Source organism: Cervus elaphus, chromosome 33 (genome assembly GCF_910594005.1).
Source record: "Cervus elaphus chromosome 33, mCerEla1.1, whole genome shotgun sequence".
Classification (NCBI taxonomy): Eukaryota; Metazoa; Chordata; class Mammalia; order Artiodactyla; family Cervidae; genus Cervus; species Cervus elaphus.
The window spans coordinates 29,745,127-29,761,338 of NC_057847.1; the positions used below are offsets into that span (position 1 = coordinate 29,745,127).

The window sequence follows — 16,212 nt, forward strand, 5'->3', positions numbered from 1 at the left end:
TGTTCAAGAATATTCATAGGTGCATGGTATATAAATGCAAAGAATTGGAAATACACTAAAGGTCCACCAAAAAAAGAATGGGCAACTAAATTGTGGTGTAATTAAACAATGAACTAATTAACTACACAGTAATGAAAAGACATAAACCAAACTACATGCATTAACACTGATGAAACTCACAAACATGATGCTGAGTGGAAAAAAATTTTTAGAAGAAATATAAGTAGCACCCCTAGCCATTGTGGCAATGAAAAATCCCTCTACATTTCTAAACACTGCTGCTGCTGCTAAGTTGCTTCAGTCGTGTCCAACTCTGTGCGACCCTATAGACGGCAGCCCACCAGGCTCCCTCGTCCCTGGGATTCTCCAGGCAAGAACACTGGAGTGGTTTGCCATTTCCTTCTCCAATGCATGAAAGTGAAAAGAAAGTGAAGTCGCTCAGTCGTGTCCGACTCTTAGCGACCCCAAGGACTGCAGCCTACAAGGCTCCTCCATCCATGGGATTTGCCAGGCGAGAGTACTGGAGTGGGTTGCCATTGCCTTCTCTGTTCTAAACACTAAGAAATGGTTATTGCTTTTCCCCTTCCTTTTCTCCAATACTGAGAACAATTAGTCTAGGATAATGGCATTATTTTAGCTTAGTTAGGCATTTAGTTTGAAATATTTGTTAGCCATCCAGGTAGAGGTGTCAAGTGGACAGCTGATAGATGAGTTTGCAACTTAGGAGAGAAGGCAAGGTTGGAGATACAAATTTTGGAGTTATTAATGTAAAGAAAACATTTAAAGTCATGACATTAGATGAGCTCTCCTAGAGAGAGTATAGACAGTGAACATAAGAGCCCAAGACTGAACCTTCTAGTATTGCCACTTTTGGGATATTAGATAAAGTAAGAGAAGCATGCACAGGAACTAGAATAAGCACAGCATTCAGAAAACTAAGATCATGGCATCCAGTCCCATCACTTCATGGCAAATAGATGCAGAAACAGTGGAAACAGTGGCTGACTTTATTTTGGGGGGCTCCAAAATTAATGCAGAGGGTTATTGCAGCCATGAAATTAAGATGCTTACTCCTTGGAAGGAAAGTTATGACCAACCTAGACAGCATATTAAAAAGCAGAGACATTACTTTGTCAAAAAAAGGTCTGTCTAGTCAAGGCTATGGTTTTTCCAGTAGTCATATATGGATGTGAGAGTTGGACTATAAAGAAAGCTGAGCACCAAAGAATTGATGCTTTTGAACTGTGGTGTTGGAGAAAGAAGACTCTTGAGAGTCCCTTGGACTGCAAGGATATCCAACCAGTTCATCCTAAAGGAGATTAGTCCTGGGTGTTCACTGGAAGGACTGATGTTGAAGCTGAAACTCCAGTCCTTTGGCCATGTGATGCGAAGAGCTGACTTATTTGAAAAGACCCTGATGCTGGGAAAGGTTTAGGGTGGGAGGAGAAGGGGACGACAGAGGATGAGATGGTTGGATGGCATCACTGACTCAATGGACATGAGTTTGGGTGAACTCTGGGAGTTGGTGATGGACAGGGAGGCCTGGCGTGCTGTGGTTCATGGGGTCGCAAAGTCGGACATGACTGAGTGACTGAACTGAACTGAATTGAAGTCCCTAAGAGCATAGAGTGCCAAACCAACCCTGGTGGCCTCCTAGAATGGATTCACCATTTAATCAAATTTTTTAAAAAAGCAGATATGTCTTTGCTAGATTGACACAAAAATGTAGATTGCTAGATTTTAGATCTGAGTTAGGCAACAGATCTGTCACTAAGTGGCAGAATATGCTAATAAATCAAAGCTCCAGGCCAAGATCCCCACTCTGAGGCTGCTTGCCTTGTGCTAGACCTTTATGTTTGTGTGTGTGTGTGAGATGCATGTCAGAATGCCTAAAAGCCAGAAATCCAGTGTCTCTCTGAGCTTTGGGAATAGGTTGTAGGACTTTTTTTTTTTTTTGTCTTCCTTCTAATAGAGTTTTTTAATATATGACAGAATCTTGTCTGAGACCTGCCATTATATAACATATATATATTAGATCACCTGAGCATGAGATTCTTGGAGGGAGACTTAGAGCCTGACCCTATGTCTGATAATTGGAGGCCGCTAATATCCCCTCAATTATCTACTAATTGTGAGTAACCAAGTTTTCTTGAGTCATTTGTTACATTTGATATATATGCACATGTTGATATATATGTAAATTGTAAGTAGACCTTATATAGGCAACAGAGAGAGACAGACAGGAATTCGCTACGTCTGTCCAACTCTTTGCAACCCTATGGACTATATCTGACCAGGCTCCTCTGTCCATGGGATTTCCCAGGCAAGAATACTGGAGTGGGTTGCCATGCTCTCCTCCAGAGGAATCTTCCTGACCCAGGGATCGAACATATGGAAATTCATAAAACAGCACAGGTTCTGTACTAAGACTTTGTTTAAAATAAAATATTTGTGACACATAAAGGGAAAAAAAGGAGCTTTTGTGGGTAGGGGGCAGGTAGCTGTAAATTTTTTTTTTAACTTTAAAAACAAAAATTATACAAACAGTGAAGTGCGTGAATTTCAAGGGTATGGCTTGATGAAGTTTCACAAATGAACACTACCTTGTAAACACCACCCAAACCAAGAGAACATTTTCAGCACTCCAGAATGTTCCCTTTTCCAGTCAATACCTCCTTAAAAGTAACCAGCACAGATTAGCTTTCCCTGTTCCAGAAAGTCATGTAACTGGAATCATGTAGTAAATATATATGTGGTATATGAATGTACCACAATTGATTTATCTATTCTTCTGTTGGTGGATATTTGGGTGTTACAAATAAGCTGGTCTGAACAGTGCATGTCTTTGGGTAGATGTGTGCGCTCATTTCTGTGATTTATAGCTAAGAGTGAAATTACTGAGTCACTGGGCAGGCATATGTTTAGCTTTACGATGCACTGCCAAATGGCTTACTAAAGTGCTCAGATCATTTTCCACTTGTACCAGCAATATATCTGCTAAGTATCCTGGACAACACCCTATCATTCTTTTTAATTTTGGCCATTCTAATGATGGTGGTTTCTCATTGTGCCTTTAATTTGCATTTCCTTGATGATTTCTGACTGTAGCCCGCCAGGCTCCTCTGTCCATGGGATTTGCCAGGCAAGAATACTAGAATGGGTTACCATTTCCTTCTCCAGAGGATCTTCCCAACTCAGGGATCAAACTCGTGGCTCCTGCATTGACAGGTGGATTCTTTACCACTGAGCCACCAGGGAAGCCCCACATAGGCAAGTACATTGTATTTAAACTATTTACATAGTATTTACATTGTATTAGGTATTATAAGTAGTCTAGACATGACTTAAAGTATATAAAAGGATGTGTGTAGATTATATACAAGTACTATGATATTTTATAACAGACTTGAGCATCTATAGATTTTGGTATCCACAGAGGATCCTGGAACCAGTTTCCCCTGCAGGTACCAAGGGACAACTGTATACACACACTCACGTGCACGCACGCATGCACACACACACACACAGACACACACAGATGGAAAATTACTCAACCACACACAATAAAAGAACTCTTAACATTGGTGAGAACATGGATGGACCTTGAGAACATTATGCTAAGTGAAATAAGTCAGATAGAGATAGACAGATATGTATTATCTCAATAATGTGGAATCTAAAAAAACAAAACAAATAATTTTTTAAAAACCCAGTTCATGGTACAGAGAACAGACTGATGGTTGCCAGAGGCAGGGTGCAAGATAAGTGAAATGGGTGAAAGGAGTCAAAGGTACAAATTTTCAATTATAAAATAAATAAATCACGGGAAGACAACATACAGCATAGTGACTATACTGAGTAATGAAACCAAGGGCAATCATCAGTTAGATCTCTTACACTTAATAAATAGTATCCTGTAACCTGCCTTCACTGATTAAACTTGCCTTGATTGTTTCTACAAATTGTGTACTATCCAAGCCTCACATGGTTATATAACATTTTTGAAGATTCCTTTAACCATCCCCTATGTTATCTAACATCTCTGACATAGATTGGTTTCTCTGGTGGTTCAGTTGCTAAAGAATCTGCCTGCAATGCGGGAGACCTGGGCTTGATCCCTGGGTCGGGAAGATCCCTTGGAGAAGGAAATGGCAACCCACTCCAGTATTCTTGCCTAGAGAATCTCATGGACAGAGAAGCCTAATGGGCTACAGTCCATAGGATCATGAGAGTCAGACAGAACTTAGCGACTAAACCACCACCACTGACGCATAGGTTGCTATAGTAGTGGCTGCATAAGTTGTTTCTCAGGTAAAATGGACCTATATTGCCCAGTTCAAGCCGGTTTAGACCACTGACCATTTAACTAGTCCTGCATAAGTGGCGAGTGAATGACATTTTGATGTCAAAGGGTTAAAACTCCACCTTCGGATTATGCTACCATCCCTATTTTCTTAGTGTACATCCTCTGAAGAAGCTTGTCATCCAGATACACCTGCACATAACATTGATTACTTCACTTCTTTCTTGACTCTGATGGTCTCTCATACCCCAGACCACCCTGCTTCCTTATCCCATAAGTATCCCGAGTCTCTCGCCTTGGAGTAGGCGAATTTTAGGTTTGTTCTTCTACCTCCTCCTTGCTTGCCTGCTTTGTGAATAAACCCTTTCTCTGCTGCAAACCCCACGTTTGGCTTGCTGCAGTCTGACAAATGAACCTGATTGGATAGCATTAATACTGTATTGCATGTTGAAAGTTACTGAGAAAGCAAATCTTAAAAGTTCTTATCACAAGGGAAAAATTGTAACTATGTATGATGACTAATGATAACCAGATTTATTGGGGTAAACATTTTGCAATATATATACATGTATCAAATCATGAGGTTCTACACCTGAAACAAATACAATGTTACACATCAAGTACACCTCAATTTTAAAGAGTAAAGAAAATGGTTAAGATGATAAAGTCCTATGTATATTGCCACATTATAAATTTTTAAAGAAGCCAGGTAATAAGCAGCTAAAAACAAGATAAATCTCCTTGAGATTGGTCTAACACAGGGCTTATTTCCATGAGACCCCTCCTACCACATCCAGGCCATGGGGACAGCTTAGGCTGCTGCCGGAGAAAGAATCCACCCTAACAAGGTGACAAATGAACCACTGCAAGTGCCACGGCAAGCTTAGGTAGTTGTGGCCCTCTGTCCTGACCCCAAAGAAAGATTGGCATCAGAGGCAGAAGGGTGTCATACTGTGGTATACTCATTCAGAAGGTCTGGTTCAGATAGATTCAATAATTCTATACTGGATAATCTTTTATGTTTTAAAATTCTATTAAAAAATAAGTAACTTGAAAAGGCAGGTTTATATACTATTACATTCAGTGGAGTGAATGCCTCCTGATTCATCATTTGGGTTCTCAGTTCCCATAAATTTGACATGGCTTTCAATAGTAAAGCTTTTTATACTTTTTGTCTCTCTCACTGGAAAGTCAGCACTTTGAGGACACGAGCATATTCCTCAATCTTCTATAAAGGTAATACTGTGCATAAATTTTCTTCTTTTATTAAATATACTTTCCAGTATTCTTGCCCAGAAAACCCCACGGACAGAGGAGCCTGATGGGTTACAGGCCAGGGGATTGCAAAGAGTCAGACATGACTGAGCACACACACACACCCCACGCACACATTAAATATGTCCACTGTAAAAACAGTGGTGGATGATATAATTTAGTAAGCTAAAAACTGGACCACTGAATCTGGCCTGGGTTCAGGGAATAGAGACTAAAGACTTGGCCTCCACTCAAGTTGCTGTTACTTTGATTTTGTTCTGAATAAACTAACAAGCAGAGAGAAAGATACAAACAACATGTACATGCCAGAGAGTGAATGTGTCTTCCCATAGCCTTTCTTGTGTCTTTCAGAAGGCACCCAAAGTTTGCATTTCTTAGCAATTCTGCAGGTGGGATACCCCTCAAGTCAAAGCCTCAGGAACAACTTAGACTATCATAGAAGGTGATTACCTTGAGACTCAGCACCATGTGGCCAGGCCTAACTGCCACATTCTGGGCCTTGAAATTCTTATACCCACAGTCAGGCAGTCTCCCATTTCCTCTGAGTACAAGGGAGGGCATGGGAGTGCTCCATTGCATCTTTTTGGGTTTTTCGTGGGCAGGCCTTTTGAAAAACAACAGGAAACCCATACATGAAATTGAACCCAAGTATCATCAAGCAAGGGCTTCCCTGATGACTCAGATGGTAACGCATCTGTCTGCAGTGCAGGAGACCCAAGTTCAATCCCTGGGTTGGGACTATCCCCTGGAGAAGGAAATGGCAGCCCACTCCAGTATTCTTGCCTGGAAAATTCCATGGATGGAGGAGCCCAGTAGGCTACAGTCCGTGGGGTCGCAAAGAGTCAGACATGACTGAGCGACTTCACTTTCACTTTCATCATCAAGCAATGTATTAATATATAGAAAATTATGCTCGCTATTGCTTAGTTTTAACATGAATTGTTAATTCCACAAATATACATGGCCTGCCTACCATGTGTTTGAAGATACAAAAGTAAATGAAACAGCCCCTGCCTCCTGTATTAGGAAAGCTTGGAGTCTTGTTAAATTCATTGAGCCTTTCTCTAAGACCCTTACTTTACTGAGGGTGGACAGGAAAAAAACAGGATACACTGGTTTGAAACTTTTTTTTTTAAGTTTATTATCATTAATACCAGGTTGTTTAATAACCTTTTGATCTCTTTTGGTTTTCCCCTATCCCTCTGTCCTCTGCTATTTCCCCTAAAATAATACTCAGTGTCTGTTTTCATTAACTGGATATGTTTACTCTGAAAACAAAGCTGTGTGCATGTTCAGTCGCTAAGTCGAGTCCAACTCTTTGAGACCCAGTGGGCTATAGCTTGCAGGGCTCCTCTGTCCATGGAATTCCCAAGCAAGAATATTGGAGTGTGTTGCTGTTTTCTTCTCCAGGAGATCTTCCTGACCCAGGGATCAAACCTGAGGCTCCTGCAATGGCAGGCAGATTCTTTACCACCAAACCACCTGGGAAGTCCTGAAAACAGAGCTGAGGGTTATCACCTTGAAAGATTCTTCCTCTTTTGTCTCTGGCTAAAGCAAACTTTGGGAGACTCACAAGAATATGCAGAGATTTATTCTAGTTCTTAGAGTGCTAGCAAGGACCACTGACAGAGACAGACAGAACTTCATCATTTTTAGGATTTCAGGAGTGCATTGTGGAAGATCAAATGTGGACATGTGAGTCAGCCAGGAGTAGGCTTTGTACAGTCTCAAATTCCAGATTAATCTGAAGAAAATGAACTTGTTTTCATGAAAATTCACCCTTTGTATTTCTTATGAATTTATTGCTTAATGAGTACATATACTTCTTTCTATAATTGTTCCTGGATTTTGTAGATGCAAAATATTCTAAAAGAATTAACCAAGCCTAGGGAAAATCCTTTTACATAGTAAGTATACAAAAGATCTCAGAGGATACATACCTCAGGGCCTTTGAACTATTTGTTTTTAAAATCCTAGTCTTTCTTCCTTCAGGCCTGAGCACAGATGTCATATCAGAGAGAACTTTGCTGACCACCATATATAAATAGAACCTCTCTCACAATTTTGCCATTCCATCTTCTTCACCCAGATTTAATTTTTTCATAACATTTATCACCAACTTCTTTTTCAGTTTTACTGAGATATAATTGACATACAGCACTGTATAAGTTTAAGATATACAGCATAATGATTTGACTTACCTATATCATGAAATGATTACCACAATACACTTTTTTAACTTTATCTTGGAGCTTACTCAGGTATTATGGCTGTATAATATTCCATTGTGCAGTAGTGTCTTAATTTAAATAATTTTACATAGACATGTAGATTGTTCTCAGTCTTTTCCTACTCCAAATAATCTTGCAATGGATAAACTTGTATATGTGTTATTTTACACAAATGTAAATACATCTGTAAGATAAGTCCCTAGATATGCCTTTAGATATTAGAGTGATAAATAACACTCTTCATCTTCATCCAGGTTTCTGAGCCAATTGAGACACAAATCAAAAGCATTAGGCAGATAGGTGATCAAAAGTATGACCTTTATTACTGATAAGATCCGATGCTAAAGAATGTGACATATTTACTTACATAAGAGGGCTTCCTAATTTTGAATCTCTCCATTTAATCATAGGTAATGTTGGTCACCTACAGGCCTCTCAGAACAGGTTTTGGAGAGAGAAAGGGCTGAGTGGAGCCTTCCCTGTTTATTCTTTACAAATATAATAATTATAATAGAAAAGTCATCCCTGGTGCAGTCATTATGGAAAACAGTATGGAGATACCTCAAGAAATTAAAAACAGAATGACCATAAGACCTAGAAATTTCACTTGCAGGTATTCATCTGAAGAAAATGAAAACATCAATTAGAAAGGACACAAGCATTATTTACAATAGCCAAGATATGGAAGCAATCTAAATGCCAATCAATAGATGAATGGATAAAGAAGATTTTGTATATATTAATATAATAGAATATTACTCAGCCAAAACAATGAAATCTTGCCATTTGTGACAACATGAATGGACCTTGAGGGTGTTATGCTAAGTGAAATGTCATGGAAAGACAAATACTGTATGATTTCACTTATATGTGGAATCTAAGAAACAAATGAATAAATGTAGCAAAACAGAAATGGTTGTAAATATAGAGAACAAACAGGTGGTTGCCAGAGGGTGGGGAAGTGAGGGGAGGAAAGAAATAGATGAAGGATATTAAGAGGTACAAACTTCCAGTTGCAAAATAAATGAGTCACGGATATAAAAAATACAGTGTAGGGAATATAGTCAATAAATGTAATACTTTGTATGGTGATATATCATAACTAGACTTACTGTGGTGATTATTTTGAAATATGGAATCACTATGTTGTCTATCAGGAAGTAAAAAAGTGTTGTGGGTCAATTTACTTCAAAAACAAACTCATAGGAAAAGAGGTCAAATTTGTAATTACTAGAGAGTGGGGGTGGGGGGGGGGAATTGGATGAAGACAGTTAAAAGATACAAACTTCAATTTACAAGGTAAATAAGTATTAGGAATGTAATGTGCAATGTGCAACATGATAAATATAATTAACACTGCTGTATGTTAGATATGAGAGTTTTTAGGAGAGTAATTCTAAGAGTTCTCATCACAAAAAAAAAGGTTTTATGTATTTCTCTAAATTTTTATCTATATGAGATGACGGATGGTCACTAAACTTATGATGATCATTCTGTGATGTAGATCTTAATGTTACACAGTGCTGTATGTCCCATGTCACATACCTCAAAAAAAACAGGAATTAAAAAATGAACAACAGCAAAATGATAGTCATTCCTCCTTCTGTAGGAAGAAGCAAGGTGGGGGTATTAAACTAGTAGAGCTACTTCCACATCGAAGGGCCATCAGGAGAGGGGAAGAAGTGTTCCCACCCTAACAAAGAACTCTTCTGATTCAAAAGGATTTGCATGTATATTATAGATCAGTGAAACAGGATAGAAAACCCGGAAATAAACCCACACACTTAAGGTCAATTAATCTATGACAAAGAAGGGAAGAATATACAAAAAAGAAAAGACAGTCTCTTCAATAAGTGGTGCTGGAGGACTTGCCTGGTGGCTCAGTGGATGAGAATCTGCCTGCCAGTTCAGGGAACACAGGTTTGATCCCTGGTCCAGGAAGATTCCACATGCCACAGAGCAACTAAGCCCTTGTGCTGCAACTACTGAAGCCCATGCGCCTAGAGCCGATGCTCTGCAACAAGAGAAGTCACTGCAGTGAGAAGCCTGAGCACGGCAATGAAGAGCAGCCTCCACTCTCCCCAGCTAGAAAGCCCGAGTGCAACAACGAAGATCCAGCACACACACACAAAATTAATTAATATTTTTCAAAAAGAAAAGATAATATATTTTTAAAAGTAAGTGGTGCCAGGAAACCTGGACAGCTACATGGAAAAGAATGAAATTAGAACATTTTCTCACACCAGGTACCAAAAAGCTCAAAATGAATTAAAGAACTAAATGTAAAACCAGATACTATAAAACTACTAGAAGAAAACATAGGCCACTATGGAAAACAGTATGGAGGTTTCTTGAACAACTACAGAAAGAGTTATCATGTGATCCTGCAATCCCACTGATAGGCATGTATCTGGAGAAAACTCCAATTCAAAAACACACATGCACCCCAATGTTCTTAGCAGTACTATTTACAACTGCCAAGAACATGGAAGCAACTTCAGTGTCCACCTATAGATGAATGGATAAAGAAGACATGGTATATATACAATAGAATATTACTCAGCCACAAAAAGAATGAAATAATGACATTTGTAGTAACATAAGATGGACCTACAGACAATCATATTAAATGAAGTAAGTAGACAGAGAAAGACAAATACCTTGTGACATTAACTGCATGTGGAATCTAAAAAATGATGCAAATGAACTTATTTACAAAACTGAAATAGACTCAGACATAAAAAACAAACTTATGGCTACCAAATGGGATAGTGTGGAGGCGGAAGTAGAGACAAATTAGGAGTTTGGGATTAACATATATACACTACTATATATAAAAATAGATGAACAAGGGTCTACTGTATAGCGTGCCTGCATGCTGTCATTTGTGTCCAAATCTTTGCAACCCAACAGACTGTAGCCCGCCAGGCTCCTCTGTCCATGGAATTCTCCAGACAAGAATACTGGAGTGGGTTGCCATGCCCTCCTCCAGGGGCTCTTCCTCACCCAGGGATCAAACCCAAGTCTCTTATGACATCTCAGTTGGCAGGTGGGTTCTTTACCACTAGCGCCACCTGGGAAGCCCCTACTGTATAGCACAGGATGAGTGAGTGAGTGAAGTTGCTCAGTCGTGTCGGACTCTTGGTGACCTTATGGGCTGTAGCCTCCCAGGCTTCTCTGTCCACGGGATTTTCCAGGCAAGAGTACTAAGTGGGTTGCCATTTCCTTCTCCATAGGATCTTCCAGACCCAGGGAACGAACTTAGGTTTCCCCCACTGCGGGCAGACTCTTTACCGTCTGAGCCACCAGGGAATCTTAAATCACTTTGCAGTACACTTGAAAATAGCACACAGTAAATTAAATATACTGCAGTTTCAGTTCAGTTCAGTCGCTCAGTCATGTCCGACTCTTTGCGACTCCATGAACCACAGCACGCCAGGCCTCCCTGTCCATCACCAACTGCTGGAGTCTACCCAAACCCATGTCCATTGAGTCGGTGATGCCATCCAACCATCTTATCCTCTGTTGTTCCCTTCTCCTCCCGCCCTCAATCTTTCCCAGGATCAGGGTCTTTTCAAATGAGTCAGCTCTTCACATCAGGTGGCCAAAGGATTGGAGTTTCAGCTTCAACATCAGTCCTTCCAGTGAACACCCAGGACTGATCTCCTTTAGGATGGACTGGTTGGATCTCCTTGCAGTCCAAGGGACTCTCAAGAGTCTTCTCCAACACTACAGTTCAAAAGCATCAATTCTTCAGCGCTCAGCTTTCTTTATAGTTCAACTCTCACATCCATATATGACTACTGGAAAAACCATAGCCTTGACTAGACGGACCTTTTTTGACAAAGTAATGTCTCTGCTTTTTAAGAAAGGTTAAATGGCCTGGTTCAAAATTGGGAAAGGAATACATTGAGGCTGGATATTGTCATCATGCTTATTTAACTTACATGCAGAGAACATCATGCGAAATGCCAGGCTGGATGAAGCACAAGCCTGAATCAAGATTGCTGGGAGTGCTCGCTTCCAGCACATATGCTAAAATTGGAGTGATACAGGGAAGATTAGGATTAGCAAGGCCCCTGCCCAAGAATGACATGCAAATTTGTGAAGCGGTCCATACTTTTTATGTTTGACAGGAAACAACAAAATTCTGTAAAGCAATTATCCTTCAATTAAAAATAAATAAATTTTTTAAAAAGATTGCTGGGAGAAATATCAATAACGTCAGATATGCAGATGATACCACCCTAATGGCAGAAAGAGAAGAGAAATTAAAGAGCCTATTGATGAAGGTGAAAGAAGACAATTCAAAAGCTGGCTTAAAACTCAACATTCAAAAAACAAAGATTATGGCTTCCAGTTCCATCACTTCATGGCAAATAGATGGGGAAACAATGGAAATAGTGACAGGCTTTATTTTTTTCTTATCCACAATCAATGTGGATGGTGACTGCAGCCATGAAATTAAAAGACGCTTGCTCCTTGGAAGGAAAGCTATGACAAACCTAGACAGCATATTAAAAAATCAGAGACATTACTTTGCTGACAAAGGCCCATGTAGTCAAAGCTATGGTTTTTCCAATGGTCAGGTACCGGTGTGAGAAGTGGACCATAAAAAAGGCTGAGCACCAAAGAATTGATGCCTTCGAACTGTGGTGTTGGAAAAGACTCTTGAGGGTCCCTTGGACAGCAAGGAGATCCAACCAGTCCATCCTAAAGGAAGTCAACCCTGAATATTCATTGGAAGGACTGATGCTGAAGCTGAAGCTCTAATATTACTTTGGCCACCTGATGCGAAGAGATGACTCACTGGAAAAGACCCTGATGCTGGGAAAAACTGAAGGCAGGAAAAGGGGACAACAGAGGATGAGATGGTTGGATGGCATCACCGACTCAATGGACATGGGTTTGAGCAAACTCCGGGAGATGGTGAAGGACTGGGAATCCTGGTGTGCTGCAGTCCATGGCGTTGCAGAGTTGGACACGACTGAGAGACTGAACAACAAAACTCCTTCCAGGTGAGCACCAATGCAGGCCCGGACACTTATGAAAATGTAATATAAAAGTTTTCCAATTATCTGGTTTTCTACTCACGTTTCAGTACCTGAGGTTTTAACCTTGCTTCTTTATCTTGAAATATAGCACACCAGATTTTAATTATAGTAGCTTATAATAGCTTTATAGCATTTTAGTATCTGGCAGAGACTGTTAATGGTTCCCGTATCTGTTACCCCCTTCTTTCTGTCTATAACAAGACTCTAAGCTTCTACCTGAGCATATGACTCTCCATCTTTGTGTCCACCTACAACAGCACACATGCGTACTATTGGAAGGACATAGACTTTATCTCCAAATAAAACGGAGAGTCATCACAGGGGTTTGCACAGAGGAGCGACATGATCAGGGTCTTTCTGTTGTCAGCAGGGATTTATTTGCTCATCAGCAAAACCTGGTGAGTACAAGGCAAGGCACTTCTCAAATAGAATCAGACCAGAACTAAAGCCGCTCTACAGGTTGAGACTAGGATGACAGAGAACTGAATGGGTGGCTCTCCCTTTGCTTCACTCCAGTTCTTCTAAACGTTTGGGTTTTACAGAAAGGGAAGGGGAATGGAAAGGGAAGGAGCCTGATGAGAGTTTCAGATCTTAGATTTATGAGACAGGATGCTATGCTGCTTCCAGAGATGTTTGTTTTTTGTTTTTTTTACTTTCTGGCAGTTGTTTTCTCATAAAACTTTGAGCTTCCTCATTGAAAAAGATTTCAAAGCTTCAGCTCATCCACTGCAATGGCCAGGAACATCTGTATTTATAACTTATGGAGTAAAAACACAGGTTCAAAAATAATACATTTTTTAAAAAGTAGGTTCACAGAAGGCGGATGTCATTATGGAAAGATGCCCAGTTAGAACTACTTTTTAAAACATTACAGGTGCACTGATGAAAAACACAAATATGAAATACAAAGCCACAAAACGCACTGGAAGACTGAAGTTGTGTCCAACCAAGAGAATAATGATAATTTATATTGGGCACAATTTTGATTTAAACTTTCTAGCAATTCTGTGAACTACGTGTGTGCTGTGATTTTGGTGGAGCTGAGGAAATTCCTGGACACAATAGGGCTTCTAAACAGTGGGCAATTTCAGCCCCAAACCTTCTAAGAGAACTTCCTTCTTGTTTAAGAGACCAAGGTTATGGACTCTATCATGTTGCCTTCCTAACTTCTTTTAAAAGCAAAGATTTTAAAAAAAGAAAAAAACAGATACATTGTTAAACCAGTAACTTTGGGTTTCCATTCCTACTTAATCACACTGGAAAATGATTGTATGTGTCCTTTGTGGTGTTGGAGAAGACTCTTGAGAGTCCCTTGGACTGCAAGGAGATCCAACTAGTCAATCCTAAAGGAAATCAATCCTGAATATTCATTGGAAGGACTGATGCTGAAGCTGAAGCTTCAATACTTTGGCCACCTGATGCAAAGAACTGACTCACTGGAAAAGACTCTGATGCTGGGCAAGACTGAAGGCAGGAGGAGAAGGGGACGACAGAGGATGAGATGGTTGGATGACATCACTAACTTAATGGACATGAGACTGAGTAAGCTCTGGGAGTTAGTAATGGACAGGGAAGCCTGGCATGCTGCAGTCCATGCGATCAGAGTCGGACACAGCTGAGCGACTGAACTGTGTGCACTGGACCTGCCGTTAGGCCGAGTGGGAAATGTTTTCCGAAAAGTCTTACAAGCTCTTGGCTGAGCTTCCAAAAATAAATGACTTTTGCTAGAAATTAAAGGATATAAAAGCAGAAAGAAGCTCTAATAAAGACTGTATTTCAGAAACTTTTAAAAATTATGAAGAACAAAGTGCTCTAAAACTTTACTTTTAATGTATGTTTAGAGTTCCTGACTGGGATTATTTACCATTCTTTTCTTCTGTCTGATGTAAAGTCTCGGTGGTAGTCAGTCAGTTTCAACCTCACCTACCCATTTACTTTCTATTTGGAATTTTGAAGAGGTCCAAAATTATTGAAAATTTATACCCAAACTGCTTGTTGGTACTATTATTGTGAGAATGATGTGTGTGCGTGTGTGTATGCGTGTGTGTGTGAGAGAGAGAAAGAAGTGGAATAAAATGAATTATAAACTGATTTTTTAATTCTGTTATGCCAGGTGACTTTGAGAACCAGGATACTTTCTGTGAGAAAAAGGGCTACAGATATTGGGCTAGAAAAAACTAGGTAAATATCCTGTGGAGCTTTTACCACTTCCTGACGATGCTGGAACCTTAGAAATTTTTAACTGTAATTATCTCTCTCCTGTATTTAGTATTTTTATTATTATGTATTTTAATTTTAGGCCTAGAAACATGGGACAATCTAGTAGCAATAAGCATCCGTAGCATCCAGACTATGATTTTGCAATACCAGTTTTCACTGCAAGAAATCAGGGCTGCTTGGAGAAATGGATGATTACAGGTTTGAGGTAGGAAACGTTCCAAGATGAGCCAGGAGAATCTTGTCACACCAGATAGCAAAGGAACCATCAAAAACTACTGGGGCTGTGCCAAAAGGAACTGTGCCAAAAGCAATCTGCAGAGCCTTTCACTGGCTCATGATGATAAACGGAGCATCAATAAGAGTAACTGCAATGGACTGAAAGATGCTAAGTACATTTAAATCTATGAGTTCATAATGATTTAAAAAACAACAAATCTAATAAATCACCTTTGAAGGATGGTAACAACTATTCATTTTGCAAACTGGTACATAAAGTTAGGAATCAAGCCATTTCTTCTACCTTTCCCATACAAACTATACCTCCAGGTAAACAACTAGTAAGTGAAGGAAGGTTTCTCTTTATAAAGTATTTCAACAAATATACCAAGAAGAGAGAGCGCACTGGAAATCACCATTTTGCAACCCCTAATGAATTAAGGATTGGGTATTGAGCATCTATGGCTGCTAACATCTGAAAGAGACAATTATGTCTTTTGATGAAGGAACACACCACCACCTGTGAAGCAGTTTTAACCAAAAAAAAAAAAGAAAAGAAAAATGAAATCTGAATCTGATTAAGCTTCTGGATCTAACTACAAAGTTATAGGAAACATGGAGGACAGAGGAACATGCTAAACTACACAATAGGAACACAAGCAGTACAATCTCAACCCTGGAAAACCAGAATAAATCATCTAGCTTCTTCAACAAATAAATTGCAAGGAGTTAAAGAAAGAAGAGCTGGATGGGGAACTTATAGATTAAGAGACCTTAAAAATTTTTTCATGCATGTGAAAATAAAGGTTAATGTGCCCTTAAGCAAGTATCCTGATCTTGATCCTATTTCACTTGCAGTTTAAAAATAAGATTTGTGAGAAACAGCAACTTTCAAAATTTTGATATTTAGAGT

At 39.6% G+C, this 16,212-nt stretch overlaps 1 non-coding gene across 1 annotated transcript; it reads left to right on the plus strand.

The window, feature by feature from the left end:
- The first annotated feature begins 11,822 nt into the window (after window positions 1-11,822).
- LOC122688855 lies at window positions 11,823-11,933 on the plus strand. The gene has a single exon (XR_006339597.1). It is a non-coding gene; the product is annotated as a U6 spliceosomal RNA (small nuclear RNA).
- The last annotated feature ends 4,279 nt before the right edge of the window (window positions 11,934-16,212 follow it).